Genomic DNA, 17,261 nt, shown 5'->3' with positions numbered 1-17,261 from the left:
AAGGAAGAGTACTTGTGGCACCTTAGAGACTAATAAATTTATTTGAGCATAAGCTTTTGTGAGCTACAGCTCACTTCATCAGATGCATCTCATGTGTTATTGACCAGTCAATAGTCAGTTGTAACAATAATGTCCTTCAGAACTTTACCCTGGGCTCTAAACTTTGCCAGATGGTTCATTACGCAATTGGTATAAGATCTAAATACTAGCTAATATTGTTTAGATATAGTCTGGAGCCTTCAGTGTAAACAATTAGGACACAACCTTTACAAAGACTAAGGATTATTGTCTGAATTCACAAAAAAACATGACAGACCACTTCTTGGAACACTGTAGAAGCAGGGGAAAAACAATTTACCAGACACCACTGAAGGGCATTTGGTTTCATCACCTTTATCTCCTTTTTCTCCCTAAATAGATAGTATGCAAAATTTCACCACATACAATTATGGTATCAAGAGTGATGGCTTAAAAATGAGCCATACACCTAATACAACATTTCTGGTTTTCACTGCCAAGCATGATGAATGTTCAGAGAGTGAAATTTCATAAATGGGGATGGATCAATACTGGAAGAAAGCATTCTCACAGGGTGAGTCTATGTAAACAGATTACAAAGAGGGCTTCACACACACAGTTTGAGGAAGGGTGGGAAGAACTTTTTTTAACCTTCACATTGTGATCAATTAGTTCAAGACCCAAGAATGCAGGCTTTTTACAGCGTTTCCCCCTATTATGTTTTCTGTAAATCACTGGAGATTAAAATGTCCCCTTATTTCTCTCCTTTTCTTTTTGAAAGAAAGTTGATGTTCTTTAGAAAACAACCAATTGTTCTTTCACAAGTTCCCATGCCAAGTTTAGAAATCACAGCAATGATGTGAAGCAAAGTCATTTCATCCCACCTTTTATTTTTCAAAAACATGAAACAAGAAATATCGACATTGTGCATGGAGGGCGAATGAAATTCACCCCTGTGCAGAGAATCAGCCCAAGGCCTACACACTCACTGAGATCTCACCTCAAATTCTGAAGTTACCCTTACTCACTTTTTATTCCTTACTCAGGGAAAGCTCATCAACTCCCATTCTGTTCTAAGAACTGAGTAAAGACTTTCTGGAGAAGGATCATCTCTGTGTTATGAGCTTGTGTACAGTGTCTAGTACAATGGAGCCATGATCCATGATGAATCCTGGTCACATGCCATCTGAGTTACATTGCGCATACGCTAAGACAACCATAAATGACTGGGGCCCCAAGGAGCCATCATAATGCAAAACAACAACACACAGAACACAGACCAATTTTTCCTCAGCGCCTACGACATTTTTACAATGTTCTCTTTATTTTGGTAGCTGGGTTTCTCTTTCCCTCTGCCTTCCTTGGGAAAAAGATGGTGCTTACAACCTGTACTGTAGGCCCCTCTCCTCAGATGGTCTCCATCAACCCAGACAGCAAGACCCCCTGATTTTGGTCTTCCATTTTGTAGCTCACAGAACTGCTTCTAAGCATCTGGTCCATAGGGCTCTCTCCAAATTATGGTTAGACTCAGCTAGCAAAAACTTTTAGCATGGTTACAGTATGGACAGGTCTTTTTTTTTTTTTTTTTGGCTAGAGATTAGCTTGAAGTGTAGGTTGGTTAGCAGGTCTTGGGGAAAAACAAATTCCTACCCACCATGATCAAGGGGACTATTTTAGCAACAGCGTAGCCATTTGCAGAGTTTCAACCACAGCGTGGCAGAGCATAACTCCCAACTACACATGTCTAGAAGTGTCTGTTTACTAGTCATTGCTATTTGACTTCTTCATCCATGTATACAAAGCAATCCTCGGGGGTGTTTGGGTAAGCAGTCCCTAAGTCTTTAGTGTTATGAGAACTTTCTCCTAACAAAAACTATTTTAACTGATAAAGTTTGCTACTTTTCTGATGTGCAATCGTGAGTGGGATATCACAGGTGCTGCATATTTGCAATACCTCCGGAGTCTCGCAGATGAGCTGAGAGGCAGAAGGTTTTCTGAAAGCTGTTTAACTATTTACGTTCATGTCAGCAAAAAGTCAAGTATTTTCTTATCACTTTCTAGGGGAATCTGAGATGCCTTAGGATTTAGGACTTTTTTATTATTATTTGAATAAAAAGAGGGCTCAAAGAAAGACATTGTCGATATGGTTGAGGACAATGTTTTTGTGAATTAAAGTGAAAACTTGATTAAAGATATGTCTCTTTGGATTGTTTATGCTCTTTGGAAAAAGCAAGTTATCTCCAAGTCATCATGTCACCTGAGACTCCTTCTTTCTATAAAGATTTTCACCAACTGCCATCATGCCTGATGGTTAGGGCAGAGCTGGTCGGACCACATCCTCCCTGGGTGCTGCTGAGCTCAGTCAACAACCCACTCATAATCCTAGCAGATATTTCTGCTTCTTAAGGCCAAGGTAGCCTTTCCAGATCTCATATTTAAAACAAAGCAAACCAAACCAAACATACACAATTTGGAGCAAAACATTTATTTAGTGATAACAACTTAGGCACTTCATTCATTCCCAGGAATAAATCTGCCTTTCATTTTCTTATAAGATAATGTTTTCCCAAAACTGTGGATTTGAAATTCCCCACATATTTCTGAAATGCAGGGACAAAAGGACTGGATTCAAGACAACATCCCTCTTCAGGAAAGCATGTAAGCACATACTTAAGTCCCACTGAAGTTAATGAGAGAGAGAGAGAGAGCACATTCTTAAGTGCTTTCATGAATCAGAGCCAGAATGGCTGTCTTACAATAGGTAGTCAACACTTCACCCCCTCCCTCTCCTGGGATTTGGCTTTAACAACAATACAAGAGTTCAGTTCAAACTTTTCCATAGGCCTGAATGCCCTCAGGGTTCTTATCTCAGGACTGCTCAGATTGCATAATTCCTCTCTGTCACCTAGACACTGGCACCTCCCTTACATTTGGGTGGGGAAAGAAGCCCCCTGGCTCAGTCAGACAGCAGAACCCCCTTAATTCTTTTCCTCGGAATCAACATGTGCAAACAGGGCAGTGATTCAGACAAAAATTGCAAGCTTATTCCAGAATCAAAGTCAATTATGAGTTCTGAACATGAATTGGAAGCTTGTTCTATAATTGTGGGTAGGGAGAACATCTGTCCTGTACTATCTGTATTTTAGGGCATCCTTACTTGCGCCAGTATCTTGAGATCTGTATCCAGCAAGAAGCCATTAAGTAGTGGCTGATCAGTGTTTTCAATGACCAAACATGCTGTGGCTCAAACACTGATACTGTGGATTTTGTTCCACAAATAAATCACCTTTGCTTGTGTTTATTGGAATATATATGGAAGGGCAGGCCATAACCATGGAGACTAGATTCCAAATGCCATAGTTCCAAATTTTTCCAATTTATGTGGAGGACAAGTCAATAAATCATCAGGTTGTGGCCTTACAGAGCAATTAGTAACACACAAAGAAAGTAACCTAAAGAGATTCTGGACAAATATTCTATGAAACTTACAGGTAATAAACAGTACTTTAAAAGCAGTGTGAAATTTTTCCGGCAATCAGTGAAAAGATTTCAGTACTAGAGTAACATTCAAACAGCACAGGGTCCTCATGGACACTGATACCACATTCTTAGCAAATTAAGGTGTCTTACAGCATGTATACCTTTTAAAGAAACATTGTTAAGTATTGGACTCACATTGGCTCCTGATATTTCATCCAAACCTTAACTATAGCTCTGCCACTGCACTACTGAAATTGTCAGTGTTCAATTTTTCTTTAGATAATTATCTATTTTATAGTTATCTCAGCTAATCCATATATTACTAGTTTCCATGTGGACAAACCAGGTAGAGCCATGCTAGCCAATTTTAATAGGTTTCAGAGTAGCAGCCGTGTTAGTCTGTATTCACAAAAAGAAAAGGAGTACTTGTGGCACCTTAGAGACTAACAAATTTAGTTGAGCATAAGCTTTCGTGAGCTACAGCTCACTTCATCACATCATCACTGAATGCATCCGATGAAGTGAGCCGTAGCTCACGAAAGCTTATGCTCAACTAAATTTGTTAGTCTCTAAGGTGCCACAAGTACTCCTTTTCATAATTTTAATAGCACTTCTTGCAGTATCATACCTCAGATCCATGCAAATTATATAGGTGAAAGCAAGCCCTTCACATCTCTTGTAAATTAGCTTTGGGCTGCATTGCACTGAAACTGAAATCTCCAACAATTTCATATTCTTAAGAAATGTGTAAGACTAGCTTATTTTGCATAGCTTTGCTCTGTATGCATATGCAGTACATATGCATAGATAGACCTGTAAATATTGTACATTTACAGTTAAAAGAGGATATCTGGAGGTAAACCCAATCTCCTCCCCACTCTATACTTGGAAAAATTACTAACATTATCCCAATATGTGCTACTTCTCTCATTTGTAAGAAACTGTAACCATCAATCACAGACTGATTACTAGCCAGGTCTTAATGTCTCCTTTTTTATTAGTCAGTTTAAATAAGTACTTTATGCCTGTCTTTTCTCAGGTTCTCTTTTCAAAGAAGAGGTATTAAACAGTATATTAAGTACAATGGGAAAGAACTAAAATAAAATCAGGTGAGTATGGGTTCATGAGGATAAATATTTTTAGGAATAAAAAGCCTATTACAAAGTCCCGCCCAAATGGCATTTTATCCTAAACAAAAGTCTGCATCGAAGGTAAGACTTTCTCTGCAGCTCCAGATTTTCTATTGATATAGATACAGCATTGTATTAATGCTCCTCTGGATTCTAAAATTTTGATATATAATTATTTCATTCCAGTTTTTATATCATACCCTGTAGATATTCAATGAATGCAAAGACAGCCTATGTATAAAATAATATAGTCTTAATCACAATGTTTAAGAGTGAATGCACGTAGCTCCCACTCACTTCACTAGCTCTATGACTGCACATCTCTCAGCTAAATTTAGCCCACAGATTTTACTATAAGATCATTGCAGGAAACAAAGGGCCCTCCCATGTTAAAAGCCACAGGAAGGGACTTTTTGCAAAAGAATCTCCAGGAGAATTCCCTCAGAGAGATTAACGTACATCATTGGATCTTGGGATTGGAGTGTTTCTCCTCCTCCTCCTCACCATGAAAAAGCCACCTTCTAAATCTGGTTGATCCTCAGCATCCATGATAGGTGATGGCTATGCAGCTTCAATATAGCCTCATTACCACAGAAGCTCCTGAGGATTCCAAAGGGCTACGCAAAATAAGTTAATGCATCCTGGAACCATATTTCAAGGTAATGTCTGTGGGGTTAGAGAGTGGGGACAAAGTGAACACATTTCCCAGCCCTGGCCTGTTCCCTCACTCATCTCCAAGTCCTTCTCCAGAACTGATTCCGGTCTATGCAGAGAGAGTTCATGTGGTTGAGGGAGGAGAGGAGAGGGTGCCATGGAGGCACTTAAGCCACCTTATGCAGTGAGCGGGGTGATGCATGGAGGAGAGACAGATCTGATCCCGAAGTTCCTTAGTCCCTTTCAACAAAAATCTATGAGAATTTTTAGACCCTCCCCGGTGAGTCTAGGCCTTGTTTTAAATAGATCATTTAGGGTTCTAAAATGTCTCTGAAGAAGAGTTCCTTACAGAAACTCCCTTGTTTCTTGATCATTGGCACAGAATAAAATTGACAAACACAATTGAGCCTTTTAGTTAGTTTCCTGTTGTGCCAGTTTTATACTCTAGGCTTGCCTCCCAATCATTTGTTTATTTTGTGGCAAACTAATTAAATAGCAAATAAAAACCACACTTTTTTTTTTAAGTTACCTTGATCTCAGACTGGGGTCCTGGTCTGATCCAATTAGTTAAGATATTCACATTGAGTCTCCTTCAGGAGCCTCCCTTGTGTTGTTTAGAATATATGCCAATTTTGAATTCATCTAAATAATGTGCAGTCGGAATAGCAGAAGAATGAGAACAAGTTCAGAAGGGTGCAGTTAAGTTTAAAAAAACCTGTCCATCCTCGTTTACTAGCTTCAGCGGGGTCTGGAAGTTGAAATACTGAAATACCCCGGGGAATGTATTTTTCTTCTGACACAGCTGAGACTAGGAAATCCTGGAAATCTCATGAGACTCTACTCCTGTGAGATTTCCAACTCAGCTTCCAAGCCAGACACATCTGAATCCCTACGCTACTTCTCCAGCCCAGATCCTGGACCGGTAGAGTTCTGCCCAGCACCAATTTTCAGATTATTTTTCAGCAGCTGGAACTGAAACCAGCTAAGACTATTTCCCAACACTGCTGGAGTTCTTTAAATGGAAGATTTTAAACACTCATTGTCCCTTCCTTTAGGCCTAGAGTAGTGGGCACGGGGACTTTAAAATGCTGTTTCCCCAGATTCCTGAAATGTGATTTCACTAGAAAATACATAGAGTATTTAAAGTGAAGAGCAAGTTTGTAAAAGGGGAAGGCTAGTGGCTCCCCTCAAGGCAGTCAGAGCTGTCATTCAAACCTAATCGGAGAAAGCTCTTGCCACCCTACTCCTCTAAGTGCTGTAATATCTGATGACGATCCCACTAGTTTTCTATCTGCAGGTAATTGATGGTCATGTCCTCAAGTTTCATGCTTTGACCTTTCTTCAGGTCTTCACCCCCGTGAGCTATCCAGCACTGCTTGCTGCTGATAGGTCAGAAATAGCAATCTATTTGAGGTGGATTCACTAATCTTTTACCATGCTGAATTCTTCTTTTCCAGCTCTTATTTTTGAAAATTTGTTATAGGAACATTCTAGACAAACTTAATTCAGGTCCTTGGCTAATAAGTCCACAGTATACTCAGGAGCAGGGGGTGCAATGGGCTGGAATGGCCATGTAGCAATCACAGCTGGGGCACAGGAAAGCCACATTACTTGCATCTGCACCATCATAGAAAATTCAGGCACTGCAGGGAGAGAACTGTTTCTCACGTCTGTCCCACAACTTAAGTTATAGCCCCAAAGAAGTATTCCCTTCCTTTAAGCGAGCAACACAACAGCAACAGCATAGTGTGTACCAGTTTTAAGACCATCTTTCTCCATCATTACATTTTTGGAGGGTGTGAATTTTTAAGCATCCCACACACTTACAGCATAGCAGCTTACCATACAATGGGAAATTGAAGTCTGATATTTTCCCCTCAGCTGACAACCTCAAACCTTCCTCCCCCTTTGGGCTTCTCTAGGAAGCTTGAAAAACAAAAAACAAGCCCTCAGATAATGAATAATTTTCAGATTAGAACACGTATCAGGAAAATACTATTTCTCTTACTTTAAAGTGAATCCAGACAGCAATTAGCTCAACATCTCAATAATTGTTCTCCCTGACACCTACTTGGGCTCTGTCTTCCTCTCTGAGGCAGTGGTTTACAACCTATGGTCCGCAGACCTGTAGGGGTCGGCAGACTATGTCTAATGGGTCTGCAAAAGATTGTCATCACCATAGAACAGTGGTTGTAAACCTGTGGGCTGCAGACCTATGGGAGTCCGCAGATTATGTTTAAGATTTCCAAAGGGGTCCGCACCTCCATTTGAAATTTTTTTCTTCAAAATGAAAAAGGGTTGAAAACCGCTGCTCTAGGGCATTCAGCATCACTTACACAGCTGAGTTGACTTCAGTCACTGTCATGGCCTCACTGAAAGTCCTGAGAAATCCCCAAAAGTCTCAGTCTTCGGCCAGATGTCTGAAGCTAACTAGATATGATTGAAAGCAGTCATGTCATAGGAACATAAACTGGATTATTCTATCATTTCTTTAATTCAGTTCCGCAATGAGACCGATACACCAACATTAAACCTTAATGAATCCCATCTTGAGACTCATACATCAGACTGAAAATTCCCGTTGCCTCGGTTATCTCATTCGTCCCCAGCCTAGTTCATGGGTCCTGCCCTTTGCTGCTGGTGGCAGTGCAGTGCAAATGAAAAATCCCAATTTCTAACATTCAAGGCCTTGTCAACAGTGTGGATTTTCTGAAATTTTCCCATTGTTGCTCAAGAACTAGCATGGCTCCATCAGTGCTAAAGATGGTCGTAGTGCTAGTGCAGACTGGATGACCGTGTATTTACCACCTGCCTTCCTACCCTGCTCAGAGTGGGTCCAAACAAGTGGTAAAAATGCAGATGGTTGGTCTATATCTACAATGTTATTGCAAATCTCCAGCCTAAGCAAGGCCTTAGAGATCAGGAGTACTTCTCCATTCCCCAACATACGGCCCTGTGTGTGTTAGAAGTGATGAAGTGAAAATGAAAAAGGAGCGGGCAAGAGAAAACAGAGCAGTAGGCTATTAAACCGCTCCTTGTCTGAGCAGGGGTCAAAAATATAGCTCAAAAGCAGGCGAGAGGGACATACACAATGGCTTATCTTTGTCAGATGTTGGATCCATTAACTCTGATGAGTCAGTAAAATCCACTAAATCTTACTCAGAGCTGGGGAACAGACTTGCAAGAAACTCAGGAGTGCTGCGCTATTCTATTAAGTCTATAAATGCAAGGTTTATATTCCGGGCTCATATGGCCTCATCCATTCCCCATTGTAGACAACTGAAAGATTCCCATTGACTTCAGTGGTCTTTGGATCAGCTTCCCAAACTGCAGGAAAAAAACGCTGACATAGAATCATGGAAATGTAGGGCTGGACGGGACCTTGAGAAGTGTTTAAGTCCAGCCCCCCTGCACCGAGGCAGGACCAAGTAAACCTAGACCATCCTTGACAGGTATTTGCCCAACCTGTTCTTAAAATTCTCCCTTGGAAGTCTACTCCAGCGCTTAACTGTTCTAATACATAGAAAGATTTTCCCAGCATATTTTCTGAAAGTGCATAGAGGATTTATCACTTATTGGTTAGACTGGGAATCTTCACTCCTATGTGTTATTCTTGGCTCTGCCACTTGGCCTTCAATATTGTTGACCTCTGATGAGACAAGCCACCTAACATTTACTAGTTTGTCATATATCTGTTCTCAGTCAATCTCAAACCAGGATTTTCTTCTTGTGAATACAGGTGAGTTGCATCATACGCACATTTAACTTATACAAATTCAACTATACACACTCAGCAAAAAAAAAAAAAAAGAAAAATAACAAGATACCTGTAAGTAGTGTGGACGTATGCCCCAGAGTGAGCGTGAGATGGGAGACGTGAATCTGCTGTTCCCTCAGTCGGTCTCAGTTCCCGCGTGCCTCTCATAGTGTGAGCATCTCGCCGCGCTGAGTGTGATTCTAGTGTTTAAAAATACTGTACGTATTTTTCGTACAACATGGGCCCTAAACGCAAGCCAACTACCTCATCTGGTGCTCAACTGAAGAAACAGAGATCTGTTCCAACACTGTAGGAAAAACTGGCTGTGTTGGACTTATTGAGAGACGGCAGGTCAGTCTCCAACATGGCACATAAATATGGCAGCAACGAATCTAGCATCCATGCCATCAAGATTCGAGAGAGAAAAATTCGTCAAGCCGTGGCATCAAGTGCTCCAGTAACTGCTAAGGTGACGAGCCAGGTGTGTGATAAGACTTTAGTGAAGACTGAAAAGGCATTAAACTTATGGCTGGAAGACATGAACCATAAACGTGTGCCTATCGATGGCAACACGTTGCAAGAAAAGACTCGTAGCCTCCATGCGCTGTTCAAACCTCCTGCTGAAGGGGGACAGCCTTCTCATGAGAAGGAATTCAAAGCCAGCCAAGGTTGGCTTAACAGTTTTAGGAACCGCTTCAACCTCAAAAACGTGCAGACTACTGGTGAAGCTGCATCTGCCAATGAAGAGGCAGCAAAAGCCTACCCTGAACAATTAAAGAAAATCATAGAAGAAAAGGGCTATCTTCTGGAATAAGTTTTTAATGCTGATGAGACTGGGCTCTTCTGGGAAAAAATGCTCAACCTCACTTACACTTCGAAATTAGAAAGACAAGCCCCTGGCTTCAAAGCAGCTAAAGACCGTGTGACTGTGTTGTTTTTGTGGCAATGTGGCTGGGCGTTTAATAAAGCTGGGCTTGCTCTACAAGGCTGCAAATCCCCATGCCCTAAAAGGCAAGAACAAAAATCTCCTGCCTGTGTTCTGGCAATCAAATAAAAAGGTTTGGGTGATGGCAGCATTATTTCTGGATTGGTCTCACAAGTGTTTCATTCCAGAGGGCAAGTGGTACCTTGAAGAGAAAGGACTTGACTTTAAAGTGTTGCTGATCATAGACAATACTCCTGGCCACCCTGCGGCACTCCGGTTTGCGCATAATGATGCTGAAGTCATCTTTCTCCCCCCCCAATACCACCTCCATCCTCCAACCTCTCGACCAAGGCGTGATTCACTGTTCAAGGCTACGTACATGAGGCTTACGTTCTCACGGATACGTAGTGCAATGGTTGCTTATCCCAATCTTAATGTGATAGAGTGTTGGAAGTCCTTCAACATTGCTGATTGCATCACTTATATTAAACAGACAATGGATACAATCAAGCCTGAAACAGTCAACGCATGTTGGCGAAACCTATGGAAAGAATGTGTGAATGATTTTAAGGGTTTCCCTGACCATTGAAAAAGAAGTGAAATGCATTGTTCAGGTGGCTAGGCAAGTGGATGGTGATGGCTTCATTGACACTCTTGGGGAAGAAACTGAAGAATTGAGAGCCATAGAGAAACAGTGACTAACGAAGAGTTAGAGGAACTGATAAAATCGTCTACAGAAGACGAAGATGACGACGGCGAACAGGAAGAGCCAGCAAGTTGGAATCTTCATAAATTTCCTGAAGTGTTCCAAGCAGCGAAACACTTGAATGATTTAATTTCTGAATACAATCCCTCTATGGAACGAAGCATCAAAATCATACGTACGGACGATTTGAGACCGTATCAAGAAATGTTTGAGCAGCTCAAGAGACAACAGTGACAGTTGCTGATCACCATGTTTTTCAAGGAAAAACAACCAGCAGCAGATGAGCCTACACAATCACCTTCTCGAGCTGAACCAGAGCCAACCACTTCGTCTATGACTCGCTCTCTGTCACCCAAGCTCTCCATCACCTCTGTCTCCTGGATCGATATCAAGCCCTGATGACCCCCTGTAATTACCCCCGTAATTAAAAATACAGTACTGTAAAATTATATTTTTCATATGTACTCTTTATTATATACTGTGCATTACTGTATACATTATACATATTACTGTACAGGATTGTATACACAAAACCATGTACAACATACTGTACTTTATGGGTGATTTAAGGGACTTTCAAGGGTAATTTTGACTATATGCGATTTTTGCCTTACACACTGACTTTAGAACCTAACCCCCATGTAAGATGCGACTCCACTGAAACAACAATTCTGTTAATAACATGTCATTCTCTAATGCTTGTGGCATGATAATTTCTTGTATAGTAAAAGTGCTTAGAATTGTATTTTGTCACTTCTTTTAAGGGAAGAGGCTGTTGTAGAACAATCTGCAGAAAAGGAGAGTGAGAAACATGTATGAGCCAGAGGGCAAATGGCTTTTGCTGAATTCCACAAGAATCACTGTGGTTTTAGAAACCATAATACACTCATTTATTCTAGTAATGGAGCCAGAGACAGCCTCCCACACACATTTCCATACTTGGGTGATGTTTAGATTCAGATTAGAACCTGGATCTAAATTTCTGGGCCAAATGATGATCTGCCTCTGTACAGGTGCACAAGGATTATGGCGAGGGCTCCTCTCACTTCTATGTGACTCAAGGGCAGATCACATTAGCAGTTGCTGTAAGCAGAAACTGCTTGGACCTTGCTCTCCCTGGGAAGCAAATCATGCAGGGCCAAAGTATTGGGGAAGCAGTCTGCACTATCCTGGGGCACAATCTCTCCTATTGCCCTCTCAGGAGCAGCGGGGCTCAGCACTTCCCCTACACAGAACTTTGTGCAAATTACACAATTTAGCCTCCTCTGATTTGAGCCCATCTCTAGTTTTCACCCTAACTATATACTTAGCTCTAAATCCTCTCTTAATAGCTAGAGAGGGAGAGAGAGAGAGAGAGGGGAAACCTGTAGGGGGCTTACAGCCACAAGTCTCAGATATTCCTCAGAATAGTTCAACTGATATAACGTTAGCAGCAGGTTACTGAAAGAGATTTACCATGAGCTCATAAGCTCTTTAATCATCCATAGAATTTGGGTAAAGACTTCAGATTTGAATCCACATTTCTCTCCCACTCTGCATTTTACCACATAATCCTGTCAGAACATCTAACATAATAATAACTGTTTCACTGTATATAGAAAGTGGACTCTGTTGGCAGTAGATGTGAATTATGGTGTTGTTGGACTATTCTGTATAATATGCTGTTACAAAGGTCATATATTGCACTTGAGCCACATACAGAATTCCCATTGACATAAATAGGATATGTCACAGTCTAGCACAGTCTATTTTTACTTGAATGGTTTATTGTGTGTGTGTGCAAAACATTGGATCTGGAAAATGAAAGATAATAAAATTAGATTAAAAGCCTAAGGAGTTTCTAATCATTAACACAATTTTACTGTGTTATTGATAAGAGATTATAAAGTAACCCCTACTTCCTGAAAATAGCATTGTCCATAAAAATAATAATATTTGAGGGTATTTGTTTGGTGCTCGTCTATTCCTACAGCTCATTCCCCAATTGAGATAATATTACTTTGTGACATCACAATGTGTTATCATGGAAAGGATTATGATATCACAAAAAGGATTATTACTTTAAATAAGGAAAAAAGTAGAAAGAACAGATCTACTCCTAAGTACCAAAGACCTTCTTATGTAACAATTTCTAACAACACAAGAAGCAGAAGAGAAACACAGAAGTTGCATGATCCATAACCAGAATTATCTTCAAAAATTTTCATGAGATGTGAATGGGTTTTTATGTTCCCAGTATCAACTCAGTGGGCCTGATTCTGCTCTGAGTTGAACCAGAGCAACTATTTTAGTCAATAGCTTTACACCAATGTAAATCTGGTATGAGATCAGAATCCTATCTCAGTTGCTTTTTTGATTGGTGATGGTGGGTTTCTGTTTTTGTTTTAAGGATTTTATAATTCTGCTCTGCAAGTTCATTCCAGGCTGAAGTGCAGTTTGAGCCCGTTAGCAAACCTCATTCAAAAGTTACAAACAAAACAAAATCAAAACCAAAAACCAAAACAAACAGTTTGTCTCCTTTTGAAAGTTATTGAAGTGCCTGGGGTGAGGCATTGACCAAGGTTCTCTCTTGGACCCATTGTTATCTAAGCCCTTACATCATGTGTTTTTTTTATTTTCTCTTGTTTTCAAAAGTAGTGTTGAAAACTACATGAAGTTAACACAGAGACCCACTGTGTTTAAGTAACTTTAAGATTGTGACACACACCACCAACAGGAAGGATGATGAAAGCTGTTTATTACTTTCTCTGGAACCTGCTCCCAATGAGCTTCAGTACTACAGTGGTATCAGAACAGTAAGTGATTACAAACACCTTATGTGCTCTACCACCTCATCTACTGCAAACCAAATAAACCCTGCACTTCAGTCAATGCATTGTACACCTACAATTACATGTTTTAAATAGCCTTTAGGTGAGCACATCCAACATGAATTTTGACACAGTCTGCAAACCAAAGACTGCTATTATAAAGTTCTGACTATTGTACACAATGAAATTTGCTCTGTTGGGCAGCATATTGTAACACAGGAGTACCTCAAACTTGTTATGATGTGTTTTCATCATCCCCATGTGGAGGAGGCTAAATCCTGTAATAACCATGTTACTGAATGCTGCTAAAGCCACGTAAAGACCAGGGGCATAGTTCATCAGTGGCATAACCAGGCACAACTCCTTGGCCTTCAGTGAAGCTGCCCCAACTCGCATAATGGTGAATTCACCCAGGATTTTGTATTGTTCCTTAAAGTGCTTATAACAGGTTTGGATTGATCTACACTGGCAAGATTAAGCACAAATCTATTACAGTCCACAGCCCAAACATGGAAACGTGTACTGCAGAGTGGTCATAAATGAAAGTTGGGCACATCCTGTAGAATGCAATTAATGTTATGGAGCATTGCAAACACCTGGAAGATATTAAGGTGATAAGTAACATTCAGCATGGATTTGTCAAGAACAAATCATGTCAAACGAACCTAATAGCTTTCTCTGACAGAGCAACAAGCATTGTGGATAGGGGGGAAGTGGTAGAGGTGGTATATCTTGACTTTAATAAGTCTTTTGATACTGTCTCGCATGACCTTTTCATAAACAAACTAGGGAAATACAAACTAGATGGAGCTACGATAAGGTAGGTGCAAAACTGGTTGGAAAACCATTCCCAGAGAGTAGTTATCAGTGGTTCACAGTCATTCTGGAAGGGCATAACGAGTGGGATCCCATAGGAATCAGTTCAATATCATCATCACTGATTTAGATAATGTCATATAGAGTACACTTACAAAGTTTGTGGACAATACCAAGCTGGGAGGGGTTGCAAGTGCTTTGGAGGATATATGATTAAAATTCAAAATGATCTAGATAAACTGGAGAAATGGTTTGAAATAAATAGGATGAAATTCAATAAGGACAAATGCAAAGTACTCCACTAAGGAAGGAACAATCAGTTGCATACATACAAAATCAGAAATGTCTGCCTAGGAAGGAATACTGTGGAAAGGGATCTGGGGGTCATGGTGGACCACAAGCTAAATATGAGTCAACAGTGTAACACTATTGTAAAAAGAGCAAACGTCATTCTGAGATGTATTAGCAGGAGTCTTGTAAGCAAGACACCAGAAGTAATTCTTCCGCTCTACTCCACGCAGATTAGGCCTCAACTGGAGTACTGTGTCCAGTTCTAGGTGCCACATTTCAGGAAAGATGTGGAAAAACTGAAGAAAGTCCAGAGAAGAAGAACAAAAATGATTAAAGATATAAAAAACATGACCTGTGAGGGAAGACTGGGAAAAAAAAAAAGGCTTTATTTAGTCTGGAGAAGAGAAGACTGAGAGGGGACAAGATAACAGTTTTCAAGTACATAAAAGATTGTTACAAGGAGGAGGGAGAAAAATAGCTCTTGTTAACCTCTGACGATAGGACAAGAAGTGATGGGCTTAAGTTGCCGCAAGGGGAGCTTAGCTTGGACATTAGGAAAAACTTCCTGCCAGGGTAATTAAACAGTGGAATAAATTGCCTAGCGAGGTTATAGAATCTCCATCATTGCCGATTTTTAAGAGCAGGTTAGACAAACACCTGTCAGAGATGGTCTAGATAATACTTAGTCCTACCATGAGTGCAGGGAACTGGACTAGACCACCTCTCAAGGTCCCTTCCAGGTCTATGACTCTTGATCCTATGCTCTTTTTGAGGTTTGTCAATGAATGTTCACCTCCCATTTCTATAAGTTAGGAGCACTGAGGAACAAATGCATTTCACTTCACTCTTTTCAGACTGAAGGATTTTCTAGGAGACACCTGTTTTCATTTAAAACATATGAGAGAGCTGCCCTTGACTTGCAGACTGTGTTAGCAACACCCAGACACAGTGACTAGCCCTTCAGCAGCTGTCACTGCTTGAATGGAGTTTTAACCATTTAATAGGGAATGATGCCCACTTTATTTAGCAAACCTTGTCAAACTGTTCAAACTGCTCTGATAAGCCTGAGTTCTTTCTACTCACCACCAGCACCACTTTGTCCATAACCAGCCTATTTCCAACTCAGTGACTAACTCCCTCAACACTGGCTTTTGTACCTTACAAGGCCTATCATCCCACTTTACTTCTCTGTGTTATACTCCACTCCCTGTTGTGCCAGCTGATCTGCTCTTGGGCACTACTCCATTCCCTCCACGGGTCAGTCTGTCCATTTCACTCCTGCATTTTCCTCCAGGCATAGCCAAATCTCAGGGTTCAGTTTCTACCCTAGCAACCTCACAACGCATTGTGTCATAATACAATGATCACTTTTCCTACCTAGAAACATTTGTGGCTTCTAGCCACACCTGCTGGAGGGGTTGATTAAGGACAGAGTACAGTTTAACTAGGAGTTTCTTTGCTATAGCTGGTTTATTGCATTCTTAACATGACTTAAGCCTAGATTGCCAGGTGTTAATGTTACTATGGTTATACTGACCTCTAGGGGTTTAACTTTCCATCACAGAGAGTCTTTATCTTCTCCTTTAATTCCAGATCAGTGATGGAAGCTTCCTGTTTAGCTTGTGCCAAGTCAACCCATAGCTTTTCACTTCTCTAGCATCTCTCAGTTTCTGTAAACACAAGAAAAAACATGGCATTAAAACAGACACCTGAGGAAAGAAAAAGTACACACCTGGCTGGTATTAGAATTGTGTTGAGTTCACTTTGCAAATAGCATCAACTTAGATGCAGGGGCACCTTCAGGAGGCTGAAGAAAGCCCTGTGTAAAACATGCAGACTCTTTGAGGTCTGTCATTTATAAAAAATGGAGAAAATACGGTAACAATTATATTGGGTATAAATGCTTATATTATGAGTCACGTTCTTCTAGTTTCATTCATAGGACTAGTCCCTCTGAAGTCAGTTATAGCCCCTAAATTGTTTTTCAAAGATTTTCTTTCCCAAAATGGGTAATAGACAAAGCAATTGTCAGGGCTCAGGCATTTACCAGCATTTTTCCTTAGCAATTCATATTTTTTCAGAGATGGTGAGTTGCATGCAAAAACCTGGCAAAAACCTCAAATAAAAGTTTGGTTGCTTTAAGCAATGTCAGTGTTGTAAAAAAAAAAACACAACAACAACAACAAAAAACCCCACAAAACACCCAACAACATATTTTTGTGCTCTCAAATATGAAACAACTGTTCAAAAAAAATTACACTGTTGCATTCCATAGTCTTGATTTGGGAATTTTGGTGTACTGGAAACAAACTTTAATCTAATTACACAAGCTATTGAGCACATGCAACAAATGATTTCAACAAAAGCTTCCAACATTTTTTTATTGTGGGGCACTGGCATAACTAGTAGAACAACGTATTCCATTAATTAAAACATCAAAACATATGAAGAAGAAGATAGATATTTCTCTATCAGATTTCTATTTTCTGCCCCTCAGCTGCATCAGCACTAGATTATTTTCTCTCTCATATTTAAAAAAAAAAAGTTTGCTCAAACTTTCCAAAAAGTTTACTTTCAAGCAGAGACCAAGGTGAAAGTTTTGAAAAGTTATGAGAGCCTGAAAACCATCATTCTAATCGAAATACTCAGACAATGACTGTCGCTATAATTATTG

General features: G+C 40.3%; 1 long non-coding RNA gene across 1 annotated transcript in view; it reads right to left on the bottom strand.

Annotated features, from left to right (window-relative positions):
* Positions 1–17,261, bottom strand: part of LOC311521081 — a 126,014-nt gene that overhangs the window by 72,753 nt on the left and 36,000 nt on the right. The window contains exon 2 of the long non-coding RNA XR_014711774.1: positions 16,125–16,257. This is a non-coding gene — a long non-coding RNA (uncharacterized lncRNA). The remainder of the gene's footprint in view (positions 1–16,124; positions 16,258–17,261) is intronic.

The sequence above is a fragment of the Lepidochelys olivacea genome (genome assembly GCF_965140295.1).
Source record: "Lepidochelys olivacea isolate rLepOli2 genome assembly, chromosome: 5".
In the NCBI taxonomy this organism is placed as follows: Eukaryota; Metazoa; Chordata; order Testudines; family Cheloniidae; genus Lepidochelys; species Lepidochelys olivacea.
The sequence above is the reverse complement of the archived record's forward strand: the minus strand, read 5'-3'. Positions and strand labels throughout refer to the sequence as shown.